We start from the raw sequence: 19,812 nt of genomic DNA on the forward strand, positions 1-19,812 counted from the left end.
TATATTGAAAAATAAGCAAGATTGTTTATGACAGTACAAACAGATCAATTCAGCCCGATCCGTCCAGTGGTTTGGGCTGTGCGTTGATAGATCACTATGTCAGTCAGTCACCTTTGAGTTATATATTATTTAGAAATTAATGTTGTATCTAATTTATACTTTTGATTAAGAAACTTTATGTATTTCATGCCTTCGCTAGTAACATGAGTGTGCAACGCAATTAATTTGCACGTTGCACTAATTGTTGTACAGTTGCGCACTAATTGTTGGACAGACAATGTCAAGTTACCGTCAATGATTAATGTATACCTACCTACTAAGGGTGGGTTGCATCAAAGGTCCGGTTAAAGTTAAATGTAACAGTAACTTTGACGGTAGCGGTGGAATGTAAGAATTCTGTGTTGCACCAATTGATTTGTCATTGACGCCATTTGTGTCGCTATCACCGCAATTTTTAATCTAAATTGACAGATAGGGAAGTTGACAAATACAGTAACTTTAACCAATCGAAATTGACCGGTTAAAGTTAAGTATTAGTTATTTCAACCTCAACTAAAATAGTGCAACTAATTATTTTTTAACCATGGATTTGACGGTTGGTTATGCTTCTGTAATTGTTAAAGTTACATGATGCAACCCACTCTAAATGTATTATAGTCTAATTAAACCGTCATACTTATTTTTACCCGACGGAGAGTAATGTGTTAGAGCGTGTGTATGTATCTATAGTCTGATTCATAATTAGGCGTCCAAAATGTAAACAAAGGTGTTGACCTATCAAGAAAATACGTTAGAAATGGTAGTTTCTTATTTTTGTCGATATTAAAGTAATACAACAATAATAAAATAATAATCTAAATAAATGAAGATTAATTCACATTTTCTAATATTTATATCACCTCAATTTCGTCCCATACAGTAATAATAATAAAAAACAAAGTTTATGGTAGAAAATTAAAATGTGATAATGGTAACACAATCGGAATTTAAGACATTTCTTGTGCTGTCATTTTTAAGTTTCGTAACTGATATTATTCATTTTCGTGATTGTGATCGAATTTGAATGTTTTCTCGTTTACATAACGCGTTTGTTAAATTGTGTATATTGGTTAAATTTTCGTTTTGTTGAGTTTGTTAAAGTTTTTGTTTCATGTTGATTTTGCCAATGACATTTCTTTGTTTACATTTTGGACACCTAATTATGAATCAGACTATATGTATAATTATTTTTATTTATGTTTGTCTTTCATAACTGTGTTGTTAGATCGATAGATATGGTTTGCATTAAGATTGAGGCTATCAACTTAATCCTTAGGGGCAGCAACGCATCTGTGGTATTGACTACTGCAACATTTAATGTCGGTAAACATGTCAATAGGAGTGACTATCAATTTAACATCAGGTGGACTGCAAGCTTATTTGCAATAAAAAGGCCATCCAATTTATGTAAAATCCCTGCGGTACGTTGCGGCAAGGACTATACAGGCATTGGTCCAGACTATACATTAATTGGTTCGGACAAGTGTGCTATAGTGTTTTTTTTTGTTTTTTTATAATATAGTAGTAGCAGACGAGCACGCAGTCCACCTAATGGTAAGTGCCTACTGCCGCCCATGGATATCTGTTATCATCCCAGATAGGATTAGATATTCCTACCTGAGGTCGGCTACAGATGCGCCGCTACCTCTGAGGACTAAGCTGGAACGCCTCGAAAAAGTCTGTCTCCCTTACCACACCCTTCAAAACGGAACACAGCAGCGCCTAAGTACTGCTATTATTAGGTAGAAATAGGTGTGGCGGTGGTGCCGCCGGAGTTGAACCACAAAGGGTTCAACCTTCTTTATTTTTATACTTATGCGTATGTCTTGCATACGACATATTTCACTAATGTACACTACGTCTTTGCAAAAAGATGTAGTAGTATATAACATATCTTTAATTGTTTGTTTATTTTGTCACTGTAGTATCCTGTAGTTATTTGAAATGGCACATTTATGTAATGAATTCTAATTTATAAACTTTTTTATGTCTTTGGTTCTTAAGTTGTGATTTATATTTCTATGAATTTCTCTTATACGAGCGGCTGAAATATAACTGTCATTATCATAATCCGCTGCATTGCATTTCATCGCGTCGGAAATATGATGTAGTTGTAGGAGTGTAGTAGGTACTTGTAGTACAGTAGTAGAAATAAGTGTCATATTTAATACATTTTTCTTTATTATTATTATTACGATTAAAATGGACTAAAAAATTTTAACACATAACTAAGGTAAAATTGAGCTTAAATCTGGAGACACGGCAGTGCCTCCGCCAAGTCGAGCCAAAAAAAAAGGGCATGGCCGTACCATTCTTTTCTCGAAGCAATTCGGCCCATTTTAGACCCCCTGTAACTTCGTTGTATATGAAGCTAGAAGCCTGAATTTTCAGGAGTCACTATTTATATCAAAAATTTGTATTTTATGTCTACTCTCTCAAAGGACTTCATTATACTCAATGAAGGCGCAAAGTAGTTGCTGAACGATATATTTTAGTTAAACTGTGCTTAGACCTTCGTAGTTCGGCACTTACGTCACACCTGTTTCTGTCTAATTCCTTCCCTGTTTTTAGTTCCCATGAGCAGTAACTAGCGTCAGTAGCCACTCACCATGACGCACTTTTGAAATTATTAAAAAATCCCGTAATTTGCATGTGTATTTACCAATATATGTACGTGTTTACTCGTACCAGCACTTGACCGCAAGTTAATATTCCCATAATTAACTATTTGCATAATAAACGAAGTTCTGAACTGCGTAGCGTCAAAACGTTATTAACGGGAATATTTATTAACTCGGTGTTTCCAGCTAATTCAGGTAATTATGCAAAATATATATCGGTGCTTAAACTAGTACGCGTGAGAGTTTTAAGCGTAAGTTTGGCTGTAAAAGGGGAAAATTTGTTAATGTTTATAGTCTCTTATTAATAAGGGGTCATTGGAAGTTGTAGTTCCGAGAATTGGTGTGTTGGAAATATGTTTTGAAGGTGGTAGAACCCTTTGTGGTTCGACTCCGGCGGCACCACCGCCCCAACTCATTCTACCTAATAACAGCAGTGTTAGGCGATGCTGTGTTCCGGTTTGAAGGGTGTGGTCAGGGAGACAGACTTTTCCGAGGCGTTTCCGCTTAGTCCTCAGGGGTAGCGGCGCATCTGTGGCCGACCTCACGTAGGAATGTCTAATCCTATCTGGAGTTGATTACAGATGTCCATGGGCGGCAGTAGCCACTTACCATCAGGTGGACTGCATGCTCGTCTGCTACTGCTATATTATAAAAAAATGTCGTAGGAACAGCTAGTGTTAATTAGTTATAAATGAAAATGTTCCTAAGTATTCGCGTAGATAGATTTTTGGAAATAATAATTCAGGTTTTCAGGACGAATGTATTCTAGTCATTTCCTTACATTCCTATTGTTTGGAACGCATTTAATAATATGTTATGGTAAATGTGTTTGAAATTTCTATTTATACTTCCAGCTGCATTAACACAATTTTCATTCACGAAGAATGATATACTTTTGGAAGATATTATTAATAATGTACGGGCTTGTATAAGAAGCAATAGGGTAAAGGCAGGGTAAAGACTTCCTTAAAGCGTTCTAAGTAGATATTAATTAACATTCGCAATGGAAATCTTAGAGCCAAGAGCCGGTCAGAGATCGTATTCCTCGAACTGTTGAAGGCTCTCAAGAGCTGTATAATACTTATTGCAAATTATCTCTGTTGTGATCATTGATGCATATTATGAGGAGATCTCAATTATTTATTTTCTTGTTCCGGGATTTCTATAAGCATAAGTCTTTTAACAAAATTTCCGAAGAAATTGAAGGTGGTAGAACCTTTTGTGGTTCGACTCCGGCGGTTCCACCGCCACACCTATTTCTACCTAATAACAGCAGTGTTAGGCGCTGCTGTGTTCCGTTTTGAAGGGTGTGGTAAGGGAGACAGACTTTTCCGAGGCGTTCCAGCTTAGTCCTCAGGGGTAACGGCGCATCTGTGCCCGACCTCAGTTACGAATATCTAATCCTATCTGGGGTTGATTACAAATGTCCATGGGCGGCAGTAGCCACTTACCATCAGGTGGACTGCATGCTCGTCTGCTACTCTTATATTATAAAAAAAAAGATTTACGGTAGGTATAGTTTATAGGTATAAGATTTATGTAGAACCGACAGACATCGGCTTAGTAGCTTTAGTACGGAACGCTAAAAAAACATTATGACACACTTGTATCGATGTTTTATTGTAAGCTATGTTGAGTACACTCGAGTATTACGAGTACTTTAAGGATTTTACTTTTAACGAGCACTCGTGTTCGTAAATAATCTCCTAACTGTTGAAGTGTATTTTAATATCCGTTTGGAATATATCTCGTACGGATGCATGCTCTCGTCACGGAGTGCTCGATTCTTTCCAAGTCTCGAGAGTCCTCGATAGAGCGCAATATTGCAAATGGTCCAAGTTGTGCACCTTGAAGTTTGCCCGCGACTTCATGTTTGAGTTTACAATTTAAGCCAGGTTGTAAAGTACTAAGGTAACAATAACTTTACGACAAAAGCAGCGAAATACAGAATTACCGACATCCAAAGAGTATGTGTGGGGTACACATAGGTTCCCTGACCGACATCGACAGTTTTGAAAACTTGACATTGACAGTATTCCGCCATATTTAATATTTCAATGAGGAATGCTTATTTTAAATATTTTTAAACAGGTATACTTTAGGTTATCAAAATATGTGTATTTTTCTTCAATTATACAAATTATTCGTGTTTTTAGATATAGTGTACATGAGATGGCCGAAAATGAAACATCTCCTTTTGTAAAGTTCAGTATTTTATATTGAATTCGATTCATAACGACACAGGTTCTGACCTATCACGACGAAATTGTCCGAAAAGGATGCATGCCCTCGTAACGCAGCACTCGATTAGTTGCATGTTGAGGACTTTCAAAAAGTCCTCGATAGAGCGCAGTATTGAATGATTCAAGTGATTCAAAGATTCGAAGATTCAAATATTCAAATGATTCAAGTTTTGCACATTACGAACATTAGTGTCGATAAAAATAACATACACCTACTCAGGCAGTGTTTTTGCCCGGCCTCGGAAGGTAATGTTTCTCGAGCATATGTAAGTAGGTCTCAATTTTAGACACGCCTCGGAAATTAAATGGCTTGACGGTATTTAACATATGAGGTTTTGTTGGAATCTCCTAAGTTATGACCGTGTTATAGGAATATTTCTAAGAAGTCGAGTTGTTGTCTTTATAAAGAAGGCAGTGATAGCCTACTGGTTAAGAAACTCGGCCTCTCGATCGAGGGGTCCGAGGTTCAAATCCCAGGCACGCATCTCTGATTTTTCGACATTATGTGCGTATTAGAAATTAATTATCACTTCCTTAAACGGTGAAGGAAAACATCGGAAAGAAACTTGCATATCTGAGAGATTTATTAAAAAAATCTCAAAGGTATGTGAAGTCCACCAATACGCACTTGGCCAGCGCGGTGGTGGCCAGTAGTGGGACAGTAATGGGTTTACGATGATAAAAGATTCTTTAACACAAGGTAGTTATTAGTGTACTCGTACGTCGTAACAGTTACAATAAAGTAAGCTAAGAAAATAAAGGATATATGACTCAAGAACCGTGATTTAAAGCTAATTACTTGAAAGCGTAATACTATTACGGTGTCCTCGTTAGCAGAATTGATGTCATATTAAAATCGACGCTTTGTAACACGAATATGGCCCATACGCTATTAGAAAACGGTGATGTAGGTAACTCGACGCTCGCTACAAAGGCAATATTATTTCACATGGCCTAGAATGGATACAGCTAAAGTGCCTCCAATTATAAAAGAGAAATCGCGTTCGCTGTGTTGACTTGTTCGATACAATAATTATGTGCAATTTTCTCTATGTACTTAGTGTATGTGGTAGAAGTCTTCGTTGTTTCTAGAGGCACTGTTAAATCTATTTCAGTTTTATAATTATTATGTTACTCGCCCCTGTGCTCTGTACCCTTACCATGAGTTTTGTACGTTTTGACAAATATGACTGTTTTGGTATTTGTTTACGTATTTGCCCATACAATTTCCAATCAGCGCCCCTAGCGGATTGTGTCAGAACTTGGAAATAGTATGGGCCAATACGTAAACAAATACCGAAACAGTCATATTTGTCAAAACGTAAAAACTCATGGTAAGGGTACTGTTATGAACGTTGTGAATCAGGATAGTAAAGTATAGAGTCGAGCATATACATTACTATTTACTGTAACAAACAACGTTACTGTACTATAATTTGTGATCTCAGATAGGGCCATAATTTTATCTAGTGTTGAATATAGATATCCATTGGCGGCATTGGCCACTAACACACAAGTGCACTGCATACTAACTCTGAAAAAGAAATCACGTTCCAATTATATCCACACGTTCTCCATAGTATGGCTTATTTCAAATATCTAATTTCACTGAAGCGCCGTTAAGTAAATGAAGATTGTTATTACATTCACACGTACAATACACAACTACATAGCGTTCGAAGCTTGTATTTACAGCGCAGAAATTATACAGTCTGCGAGTATTAATTTTCTGTATAATATAATTATAATAGTATATATGGGCGCAAATCAGTATCTTATGTTTATATTATAACATTTAATGTTTAAAATAATTATTTATGGGTGTAAATCTGTATCTTACGTTTATATTATAATATTTAATGTTTAAAATAATTATTCGTAATTACAATACTGTTATTGATCTAACCTCAATGTCTCTTAGACATTGCACTGATTCTTTCGACTGATTTTAAAACATTGATTTTGTAATTTATTTTTAATAATTCATATTGTTGCAAACCTTCAAGGTAAAAATCAATTAGATTATTATGACTCCAATTTTATTGTTTTATAAACAAAACTTAGTTTAATTTGCATCCTACTAGTAGCGCCCTCTTTTGGCGATTTATGAAAACTTGTAAGGAATGTTTGCGTGTTGTAACGCGCTTGTTTATTAAAACAAATGTAATTTGTGTAAGATAAATTATTTGGAGTAACATAAAATTCATTATAATATTAATTTATGTCAATTTTGATTGTCAATGTGGAATTAATATTTAGATTAAAAAAAATTTTTAACAAAAAATACAACCGACTTCTATGTCACTACAAAGTAAAAAATAATTCAAATAAATGTTGGTTTAGTACATATTTCTGAAGTCGGCGCTCATATTAGATACGCTGTTGACATCGTTATCCAACGAAATATATTGATACGCTCATATTAGATACGCTGTTGACATCGTTATCCAACGAAATATATTGAGCGCCGACTTCAGAAATATGTACTAAACCAACATTTATTTGAATTATTTTTTACTTTGTAGTGACATAGAAGTCGGTTGTATTTTTTGTTAAAAATTTTTTTTCACCCTTTTTAGTGATGACATAATAACATTTATATTAATACAATATAAAATTGTATAAACGAGATCACGAATTAAGGTAAGGTCTGAATTTACATTGATTGGAACCGCCCGCTCGCAGGGCGCTGCCGCGCCCTGCTCGCTTAGTTTTATATTGTCTTATATGTTCCAACCTAACCTAACTAAATAGTCAATGATGAACTGGCTTTGCAATTTCATTAGAACCTACAGCAAATATCTTCAAACACAACTCAATTATTCCCATTGGTTGAGGAGTTACATATTTTGTCTCCGAGCCACATTATCAGATCCTCAAATAGTCAATGATAAACTGGCCTCGCAATTTCATTAGAACCTACACCAAATATCTTCAAACACAAGTCAATTATTCCCATCGGTTGAGGAGTTACATATTTTGACTCCGAGCCACATTATCAGACCCTTAAATAGTCAAAGATAAACTGGTTTTTCAATTTCATTAGAACCTACACCAAATATCTTCAAACACAACTCAATTATTCCCATCGGTTGAGGAGTTACATATTTTGTCTCCGAGCCACATTAGCAGACCCTTAAATAGTCAATGATGAACTGGCTTTGTAATTTCATTAGAACCTACACCAAATATCTTCAAACACAACTCAATTATTCCCATCGGTTGAGGAGTTACATATTTTGACTCCGAGCCACATTATCAGACCCTTAAATAGTCAATGATGAACTGGCTTTGTAATTTCATTAGAACGTACATCAAATATCTTCAAACACAACTCCATTATTCCCATCGGTTGAGGAGTTACATATTTTGACTCCGAGCCACATTATCAGACCCTTAAATAGTCAAAGATAAACTGGTTTTTCAATTTCATTAGAACCTACACCAAATATCTTCAAACAAAACTCAATTATACCCATCAGTTGAGGAGTTACATATTTTGCCTCCAGAACCCACTCTGATCCTCATCATATTTAAATGGGACCAACTTGTAGCAATTGTCCACACACGAAATGAAAGGCATTAAAATAGGTTCATAAACGGCGAAGTTATGGCTGTTATATTTACATGGGTGGAGGAGTTCCCCTCTTTTTCTCCAGAACCAATCGATGGATCCTAACCATATTTAAATGGGACCAACTCGCAGCTCGTCTCTACACAATAAAAAAAGAATTATTAAAATCGGTCCACTAACGGCGGAGTAATTGCTGTACATACATAAAAAAAAAAAAAAAAAAAAAGATACCGGCCGAATTGATAACCTCCTCCTTTTTGAAGTCGGTTAAATATGGACGATTTCCGGTAGTACTTCAAAACACTTTGTTAGTCATACCAAATAAATTATGTAAATTATAATAATATTAAAATACTTATTCTCGTATTTTTAAAACAATATTTTCAATATAATGTTATTTTATTAACAGTTAAATTTATTGTGAATCACGTCATTTGTTATAACAAAACAAGTGATGTGAGGTAGTTCTTATGCTGTTTGTGACTCGAGTAGTATTTAAGTCCACGCGCTGGTACAGCGTGGTACATTCGCATTTAATCAGTCGTGTAAGCCGTTACTCTGCCCAAATTGTAAATAAAAGTGAATAAAAGTGATTCTCATATTAAAGTCGTTTCGTTCAGTTTATTTATAAAGTGCGGTAGTGGGATATCGCCGACAGCAGCGGTTGGATGGACCTACGTGTCCACATGGTCATGATGGAGATCAATGGTGACGTTTATTGGTTCGGGGCAAGGGCGCACACATTTGGCGCGCGTGTTTGGTGATTTTCCTGGGATTGCTTTGAACGAAGCCTTAGGAAGCCATGCCGTTGGTAAAGCGTTTGACAGCCGTTGGATGCTTTGATTATGGCGGGACTGAACGTATGGAGCAGTGTAATTTTGGGGTGGACCCTGGTGTAGTATGACAGTTTATTTCATACGGGCGACACGTTGTAATTTTGATACTTATAACCACTTGGGTGGTCTATTGTTTTAATTTATTTCTATCTTGTAATTTTATAATGTTCACCTAATGTTTGAGTGTCCACAGGCTAAGAATCTACTATAGCTGCTTATTGGTGGTATTACAACGACACTGGACTTGTGTTGACCGCGAACGTACCGTAAAGGGGCCAATGTTACGGGTCGCTATAAGGCAGGATACTTTTTCACTCTGGTAAAACCAAGGCGGTGAGTTAGTAAGAGCCTTTTCGGTAAGTGACTTTATACTTTAATAAATATAGTTCAAAAAAAAAAAAAAAACACGCTTTTATGATAAAATCAACTAAAAAAGTAGAGAATAATTTTCAATCTAGGAATCAATTAAGGAACAGTAAATTGTATAATTGTAAAAAATAAAAGCGTGGAGTGCTCCACTTATCAATTTTCGAAAAGCACCCCACGTAGTATTTGTTGTTATAGCGACCATCATTATGCATAGTCTGTAAAAAAAAATCAAGTGTCTATCTATTACGGTTTAAGAGATAAAGCCCTGTGACTCACGAACAGACAGCGGAGGGTTTCGTTTTATCCTTTGAGTACGGAATCCTAAAAAATCATTCTACAAGATGGCATTATAGATATGTTTCAGTACATTTGAGTTATAGGGAAATAAAATTATTATTTTCCAAAGCTTAAAATCGATCTAGTAACTTTGCCTGAACGCTGCATAAGGCGCTTTCTCTCGCCTCGAAAATCGTTAATCCTGAGGATATTGATAAGGACAATGGTACAAAAATGTTAAAATCGTGTATTCGTGGTTTTTGATAATACTTCAAAATTTTTAATTAAACTGGACGTTCAAAGTGGATAGAAATCGGGCTCAAAGATTCCGTTACTGTTAGTACATACATACATACAAACGTACAACCCAAGCTAATAAAAGCGTGTTAAAAATTGAGGTACTTGACGGTTTATTAATAATTTGGCTACCAGTATTTGACCACTGTTTGGAAAGAATTTACTTACGAATTACGAATTTTACGATTTTGCGGGTACACTCATTATTTCTTGTGAAAAATTTCTGAAGGTTGTCGTATTAATGCAATTTTAAGTCTACACGTTGCTCGATGGAGATTCTCTCTCTCTCTCTCTCTCTCTCTCTCTCTCTCTCTCTCTCTCTCTATAGTCGGTCCCTCAATGCTGAGGATCGTGACTTCTTTGCTTTATAGCGTCTTTCCAGAGATTGCGATTAGTGGCCTGGTGTATCGCCTCGCTGACCGGTATCTTTAGATGGTCCGATACCTGGTCTGACCATCGTTTTGGGCTGTGTCCTCTGGGTCTTTGCCCTCCACCTTGCCTGTCACCAGTAGCTTTTCTAGGTTGTCATTATTTCTTCGGGCTATATGACCGAAGTATTTAAGTATGCGGTGAAGGCACAGGCTGGAGAGACGTTGGGAATGCTCTAGGTGTAATTCTTTTAAGTTGGATGCGTTGGTCCGGAAGGCTGTCCACGGGATTCTTAGCATTCGCCGCCAGCTCCACATCTCAAATGCGTCCACTCTTTTTCTGTCTGCTATTTTCAGCGTCCAAGATTCCGATGCGTAGAGGAATTTGGAAAGACGAGCGCACGAACTAAGTGAACTTTTGTACGCTTAGTAATATTCCCGTCCTTCCAGACCCTGGTAAGTTGGTTCATTGCCGTTTTAGCCATACCGATGCGGCGTCGTATCTCAGTTTCGCAGTTTCCTTTATCATTAATGACTGATCCCAAGTATTGAAATTCCTTGACGATTTCGAAGTCGCTGAGCAGATTTGTTCATTGTAGTGACTCAGAACGGTCGATCATCATAATTTTAGTTTTGCTCCTGTTTATCAAAAGGCCAAAGTCCAAGCTTGTACTCTCAAGCCGATTCATTAGGTCCCTCGTTTCTTTTTCTGATGAAGCGAATAGAGTTGTCTTTGGTAAAGGCTCAATAGATGTGTTTGTGATATGGGTTCAGCGAAGATACGATACCGTAGCGTTCAGTGGCGCTCGTGTTTAAATTTAACGGTGTGTATTGAGCAAGATGAAGGTGATTTAGGTTAGAACATTTAAATTTTGGGTTTTAATGTCCTTTATGAACTTCCAGATTCTGTCATTTTATTTTTCTACATACAAATAGGGTATATTACGGGGTAATTGGTGCTAAGCTGACTACATTCATTTAAAGTAGTTACAATAATGACTTGAGAACTTTAGTAAACATGTTGATCGGACTGTACAGAGGTTGTCGTGTAGCCGTAGTATGCGGTGGGCAGCTATGGCGGAAGTTAAGTTTCAGTAGAAACTATGTGTATTCATGTGAGTGGATTTGCGTCAATGAAAAGTAACAGGAGGTTACTGGGCTATGCGTATCCATCGATCACATGTAGTGCTTAAATGTCTCGAATTATTTGATGTTTGGTCTAAGTAATTTTAGTAATTAGAAGGAATTGGTCAGCTAAGCTCTTAAAAAAAAAATGTATATATAATAATAATTCGTTAGAATTTATTTTACGCGTTTGAGTTTAATGTTAAGGGACTAATTCTTTTGTTTAAATGGTGTTGTAGAAAATGTTGAATCTTATAAAGACAATACGACCGATCGATTTTGTGTAAAATTTTGTTTAATTAGAAAAGTGATAGTAATGTAAAAGAGGTCGAAATTGAGTACGGTTGAAATAAACTATTCATCATTAGTCTTTTAGTTTTAGCGTGGTGAATAACCTTAATACAAGTTAATCAGGATTGGCCGAGCGGAAATTCTAATATTCGCCGTTTGTTTTTCTGCCTTACAGGAACAGCACACGAGGACGTTTGACTTGTCACAATGGCCATGCCGCGGATGGCCAGTGGAGGGTTGGTTCGAGTGCGCTAAGTAAGAGATGGCACTAGCTGGAGAGACATCAGGGGCGGTTTGTCGATACCTGCTGCAAGTGAGTGGTCGGGGAGCGCGCGTGGTCCATGGGTGCCACAACGCCACAATTTGGACCGCCGAACCTTCATTTCTATTTTTTGTAACAAATTATTTTCTTTTAAAAAAAAAAAAAAAAAAAAAGATGCGTATGGGCGGATAATCTTGTAAATGAGAACTTTTGAAACTGTAAAGGCATTATGATGATATAACTGGTTTTCATGATTATTTTATGTATGTGCGTTCACGTGTGTTCTTGTTAAATATTATAATCCTATCCAAATATCCTTCCTAAAACGCTGGCTGGCCACCATGCGTATCCTTGATCCTGGTCTTGTTGGCTAGATCCCAGGATGGGTGATGCCTTATTGTTGGCTAGAACTCGTGATGAGTGACGCCTTTTTTTATGATATCAGAAGAAAGAAGAAAGAAGAAAGAAAATATTATGTTGTAATGTTTTTGTTTGTTTGATATTATGTTGTAATGTAAAACAGCGCAAGGGACGCGCTGGAATCAGTATGGCCGTATGGGCGCAAATCAGTATCTTATGTTTATATTATAACACTAGGTATCGCGTGGGTGCGCGAGCTGCAAGCAGCTCGCGGGGAAATGTCTTGTTTAGTTTTGCGTGCAAGATTTTTTACAATTCTTATTTCTATATATTTATTGAAAATTTGTTAATTTTTGGGGCCGTTTGTAAAGGATATGAGTTAATATTTGCAAAATACCAAAAATTTGGGTCCTGATTTTTTTGTCTATAAGCCATACATTTTATAAAACATAATAAGGAGACAATAGCTTGAAATATTACATACATAAATACCTATTTATAAAACTTGTTATTTTTTGCATGGCAATACTAAAATATTTTTTTACCAAAATGTGTAGTCTATTAGTATATATAAACGCGTCATACATTATAAGGCGTTCAAAAATATACAGCAACTTGAAATATTACATAAAATAGTGCATATCGACCCAGGAATGCGTTATTGCTGTTACGCCAAAAAATCTGGAAATACGTTATATACATATTTGGAATCAGATATTTTTTCTGTATTGAATGACATAACACTCGTAGCTCTAAGAGCATTTTAAATTCATTTACAGCGTAGAAAAATTCAATGAAATGTTTTTTTCGACCTTAAAATGCAGTAACCCTGTAAAAATCGTTCGTTTTATTGTACTGCGCCTATTACACTAATTTCACTATCAGAACATTTAAACACAGCACGGGTTACAGCGTTGTCGCGCTCCGAGAATTTTAGTCCCTGCTCAGTGACAGTAGTAGTATTTTCGGTATAAATAAAATATTATAATTACAGTCTTTGTTTAGAATATAAAAAAATTGTAAAAAATTAAGCGATTTAAAGGGAAAAAGGGCTAGGTAGATATACTTAAAATTATTGCTTCTACCCATTTTTTTAACGCGGAGAAATCCAGAAGAGCATCCATGAGGATTCTTGCATATCAGATCTGAAAATCGGGGGAACAGAAGGGGTATGTCAGACTCTTACCAACTAAAACTCCGCGGCGTTCCTCTGGACGTTCAGAGACGGTTCACGAGAAAGCATTAGCATTACGTTCACGACCCGGCAACCAGACACTTCCAACCATAGCGCGAACCACCAGCACTACCTCTAGCGTGTGCTGGGCTATCTCTTCGAGGTAATCGTCACAGTGATGGCATCTGGCCGTCGACACCCGCCCGATCCAGCACAAATAATTCCAGAAACAACCACATACCTAGAGTACGTGTGTCCGACGGAAAGACAGGACGCCCTCGCGCTTACATAACCACTTCTCAATAACGGACGAATTGCTTCAATAGTCCTCAGGACGGCTCTAGGATGCACCAACCTTGAGTTCCACGTCTCGGTAACCCATTGGCGCAGCTCAGCGTCTCTTCAGTTCCTGTCGCACGGGCGGGCGGCTCCAGGATTGGTGTGTTTCTTCGCGCAAATAACGTAGCGACGAAAAGGTCATCGCTCCCAAATCCCAGAGCAAACTTCCCGCCATCACGTAGGCTGCCTCACATGAAAATCTACCCAAGGTCGCCGCCGATCTTAGGTGCTGAGGGATCCATCCAAAGCGGGGTCCAACATTTCACCGGCTATTCAGAATGAATCTCAGATACGTCCGCAATGGCCTCACGTCGATACGAACTCCGGAGACGACGATATGAGCATCCTGGAGCGGCGCCTTTCGAGGGCCATGAAGCATCGCCATGATCACCATGAAGCACAGCCTCAGATTTTTCAAGATTTTTAAACACAACTGCCGTATGCGGCCCACTATGAATACCATGCTGGCGGTGACGCGCAGAAAAGCATCCCCAAGGTTTCCGCTACAGGCAATCATTAGGGAAGGGGAGCTCTTTGTAGCACTCAGTTTTAGCCGATATTCCACAAGAGAGGACCCAGCATCAAACTCTGTGGAACTCCGCACGATATTTCCCGCCGACACCATCGGTCTTGGCCAGGGTATTCGACCATACGCCTAAATAAGTAGTCCCCGACAATCTTCTCTGAGGGGAACATGTTGGCCATATCAAGTGATACCGCCAACATGTCCTCACCCCGGGTAACTGTATTCTTCGCCAGGGACTTCACCTACTTAGGTATCGCCACCTATATAGGTTCTCTACGTAGCGTAAATAAGTACTAAGAAAGGCCTTTTGAAAATTCTACCCCTAAGAGGGTAAAATAGGCGATGTCAGTTTTTTTGAAATCCTTTAATTTTGAAGCAACTACTATAAAAATTAGTATTTGACTTCCTGTATAGGAACAAGGACATACCCATTTATCCCCTCCCTAAAAATCAACCCCGTAGAGGGTAAAATAGGGGTTGAAAGTTCATTTGAATAACCGTCAATTTTGAAGCGAACACTATCAAATTTTGTATCTGGCTTGCTGGATAAAAATAATGAAATTCTACCCATAAAGAGGTAAATTAATGTGAGGAACTTTGAATAACTGAAGTTATATATTTTATAAATGGTGATTTTTTTTTCGCGAAATAGTAACACGTGTTAAAAAAAGTTAACCAAACCTATCGAGTAGTGTATCAAAATAAAGGAAATCAAAAGGAGATAACACGTACATTATGACAGTACAGTATGACTAAATGAGTAGTGTTGCTGTGCCAGAGTTCTACGCAAAGGAAACCGCTGAACTTTAGAGTGCTGGAATTTTACTCAAAGGTTTTTTATACCTATAGCGTAAATGAGCACTACGAGGATAAAATAGCCTTTTTAGTGCAGTCGGGTTTTTGATTTTTTTTATTAAATTACTTGTTTTATATATTTTTATGTTCTAACCTAACCTAACCTAACAAATTCTACATACCTACTATCTTTTTCTGTACTAATGTTACAAAAGTAAAAGATTATTTTTTTATCATGAATCAAATATAGTGACAGAACATTTTGTGGTAAGACTCCGGCGGCACCACCGCCACACCTCTTTCTGCCTCATAACAGCAGTGTTAAGCGCTGCTGTATTCTGGTTTAAGGGGTGTAGGCAAGGGAGACATACGTTTCCGAGACGTTCCAGCTTAGTCCTCAGGGGTTGATTACAGACGTCCATAGGCGGCAGTAGCCACTTACCATCAGGTGGACTGCATGCTCGTCCGTTACTTCCATACATCACAAGCACAAATAACTTACTTTTATTAAGTTGAAAATAATTGTATATTAACAGGGGTGAGTAGGTTAAATTTGTGGTCAGTACATGGATGGGTGACTGCCACGTAATGTTATTTGTCTCCTCAAACGTTTTTGTTATTTTGAATTTACGTTCAGCTGCTGGTTCCAGATGCTAATATATAAGTCTGGTGAAAACCTCAAAAATTATTGTTTTAAAAATTAAAAGTTTTAATGTTATTGGATATCCACAACCACTGTTTTTCTTATACGAACTAAAGGATTTACTTTACCTATTCGACTTTCGTTATTATATCGGACCATCGAATATATATAACCTGTAAAAATCTAGACTGGTTTTTGAACTTCACGTCAAATTCAATTCTGAGAATTCTGGAATACCAAATTCTGGGAAGAAATGATAAATGACAAACTAAAGGAAAAGCGTAAATTTTAAGAATATACATAGTTTTTCTAATTAATTTGGTAGTTAAGTTCTCGCCATTCATTAATTTAAACATCTCGCGTATTAACAATGTTTTTGGTCTAATATTTCAAATCATTCAGAAGCGGACGTTTTGTTCTTCTAGAATTTATATTTTTATGTTTGACTTAGTTATGGTTATCTTTAGGACCATTATAATAGATTTTCAACTTGCTCGGCGCGGAGTTTCGCTTAATGCAAATCTAAAATTGACAATTTGGGAGTATGACTTTTTCAAGTAAAATCCTAGTGATTACTTAACAAAGAGATATAGAAAATCATATGTAACGTTAAACCGAAGTAGTAAACAATGAAAAAGAAAAAAATACAAATTAATAAATTATCTATTTTTATTTAAAATATAAATCCTAAAAACGACGGGAACTTAGTTGCCAACCTATTAGTTAGTTATACTAAGCCGTATGTTACGGTCATAACATCGAAGAATTAGTTGATTAACCAACAAATTCTTCAATTTTATGACTAATGTATACTCCTCAGAATTAAACATAAGTCATACGTGATGTATATCTTTAAGGATCAGTATGCCAATATATGAAAAAAATATATATTCTCTTCAAAATTTTCCTTTTCCTTTAACTTGTCACAATTATAACATTACTTCTAACAATTTGATCCTTATAAGAGACACTATCAGATAGTGAAATAATATAGAGGATGTATTATTTTTCAAAATGAACTCGTTCGATTCTCGGCTAAGGAAGAAAATATTTTAAGAAACTAATGATACAGTTTTAGTTTTTATCAAAATCGGCCTCGTAACTCCTTTCAGCATTTTTCGCTATTCCTTATAGTTTCGGATTTGGCCCTGAAGGCCTATTTGAAAAATTCATCCTGTATAGGTGTATCTGGAGATTGCTAGCATGATCGGCTATTGGGACCACGTAACATACGCCAACGGTTGGTCAATGCTATCGTACTGAACTTTCGGGCTTGGCTCTTCGCGAAAGGTCATGCAACATACCGGTTGACCCGGATACTCACCGGTTGTGACCGTTTCGGTGAGTATCTAAACAGGATAGAGGGATGACGGCCCAGTGCCATCATTGCGGGCACTACGAGGATTCCGCATAGCACACGCTGCAGTACTGCCCACCGTGGGAGTCTCAACGGCGGATCCCCGCGTCAAAAGTGGGACCGGACCTGTCTCCAGCGCCATTGTTGGATAGCTCTAAGATATAGCATGATGATGACGCCGAGCGAGCTAGGGAGCGCTCAGCTCGGAGGAGGATTCGCCGCGGGTGTACATAACGCCCATCTGTCCCTGTAGTTCCGGGACCAGAATAGGGTTACGGTATCCTCTGCCTGACTTAAGAGGCGACTAAAAGGGGCTTTCGGGTTGCGGATGGGAAAAGTGAGAGCTCGAACCGCCCGGGTAACGACAGGTATGTGTGGTCGCATACCATCGTGCAGATGGTAGATGCACCAGATAGACTGGTGAGCGTCATGCTCACTTCGGCGGAGCCCGACGGGGCAATGCGCTAAGAGGACGGTTGTGTTCCTTTGGAAATCCCGAAGTCCTCTACGCAGCGCCGAGGACAACTACCGGGAGGGGTTTTAGTGCGGTAAGAATCCCACATAACCCCGTGTCCTTCCCACGGCATAGGGTACCTTTTGAAGCTTTCTCATATTGTGAACAAAAAAAGGTGTATCTTGAGGGAAGTATAATAGGTACCTTTTTATGTAATATAGGAGTAGCAGACGAACATGCAGTCCAGATAGTAGCCACTTACCATCAGAAGGACTGATAAAGCCTTGTACTAAATTAAAAATATTGTTTAGAAGTAACGGACGAGGAAGATGTTGATGTAAAAGAAGAGTGATAACGAAACAGACAAATTAATCAATAATGAGATGAAAGGTTTTGTGAGCTGAGTGGAGGCGTTGAAAAAACCAGAAAAGTTTAATTATAACGTTTAATTGAAAATTATTTAAAATTACGATCTCAGTTTTTTAAGATCCCGTTATAATGTACGATTTTTTTCTTAAGTCATTTCAATTATATTTAAAACGTTAAAGAATTACATTTTCATTACCTGCAATAAAAAATAAAGTAAGATTTTAAAGTGTTTTAGTTTTAGATCAGATCCCTAAATACGTCTTTTTATTTTAATATTAATTTTGTTTATGCCACAACTTACAGCATTTTTTTCGCGTAAAAAAATAAACTCATCGGATTATAGCTTTTTAAAGTAACAATGAGTTAAAAATATGATATTTACAGCATATACGCTTTCCAAAAAAAGAGATTACATACGTATAGTGCATATTTTTTTCGTATGGCAACACTGAAATATTTTTTTACACATTGGTACAGTATATACCTAAGTACCATTAAGCGCCTCATACAAAAAATTTGATGTCAAATGGTGGAAACAGTCTGAAACATTCGATAATCCTGTTGAAAATGCATTTGTATGAAAACATTTCTTTTGATTATGGCGACATTGGATATTGTATTTTTTACGTAACGATCATTTTAAGTAAAAAGTTTCTCCTCTGTCAACGGTTCTCCCTCAACTATTCAAAAAGTGAAAATCATGAAAAAAAATCTGTGTGCCAGTGGATTAATACGAAAATGGTCAAATGTCATTACGGCATCATGAAAATGTCCAAATATACATCATAGATTATGGCCCTTCTTTAGTAAATCTTATATTTTAACCCTCTTTAATAACTCACAAAAATGTAGAAGATTATTACATTTTATATCCTTTACTCGAGTACATACAACATCCACAAAATATGTTTCTCTGAGTCTGTTAATAAATAATTATAAATTATTATGTAAGAAGAGAATCTAACATCTTACGTCCCTTCCCACTATGTGCATGGTAGGGCTACACTCCAAAAAGAATAATCACGACTAAAATTCATATAGGTAACGTAAGCCACAAACAATTTAACACATACAAACAATTTAACTCAAATAAACAGAATACTCAAAAACTCAAGTTATAAATAATTTCAAACCAGTTATTTAGCCTTATAGGCAGTGATAGCCTAGTGGTTAAGAAACTCGGCCTCTCGATCGAGGGGTCCGAGGTTCAAATCCCAGGCACGCACCTCTGATTTTTCGAAATTATGTGCGTATTAGAAATTAATTATCACTTGCTAAAACGGTGAAGGAAAACATCGTGAGGAAACCTACATACCTGAGAGATTTATAATAAAAAAAAAATCTCAAAGGTATGTGAAGTCTACCAATACGCACTTGGCTAGCGCGGTGGACTATGGCCTAATCCTTCTCATTATGAGAGAAGACCCGTGCCCAGCAGTGGGACAGTAATGGGTTGATGATGAGTTATTGCTTTCTTAACATACCAATAAGTTA

General features: G+C 37.0%; 1 protein-coding gene across 5 annotated transcripts in view; it reads left to right on the plus strand.

Annotated features, from left to right (window-relative positions):
• LOC140747400 (cyclic nucleotide-gated channel alpha-3) overlaps positions 1-19,812 on the plus strand; it is a 155,037-nt gene that overhangs the window by 60,984 nt on the left and 74,241 nt on the right. The window lies entirely within an intron of this gene.

This window comes from Epargyreus clarus, unplaced genomic scaffold (assembly GCF_041222505.1).
Source record: "Epargyreus clarus isolate Ecla_fem2 unplaced genomic scaffold, WU_Ecla_fem_2.2 ptg000014l, whole genome shotgun sequence".
Lineage (NCBI taxonomy): Eukaryota > Metazoa > Arthropoda > Insecta > Lepidoptera > Hesperiidae > Epargyreus > Epargyreus clarus.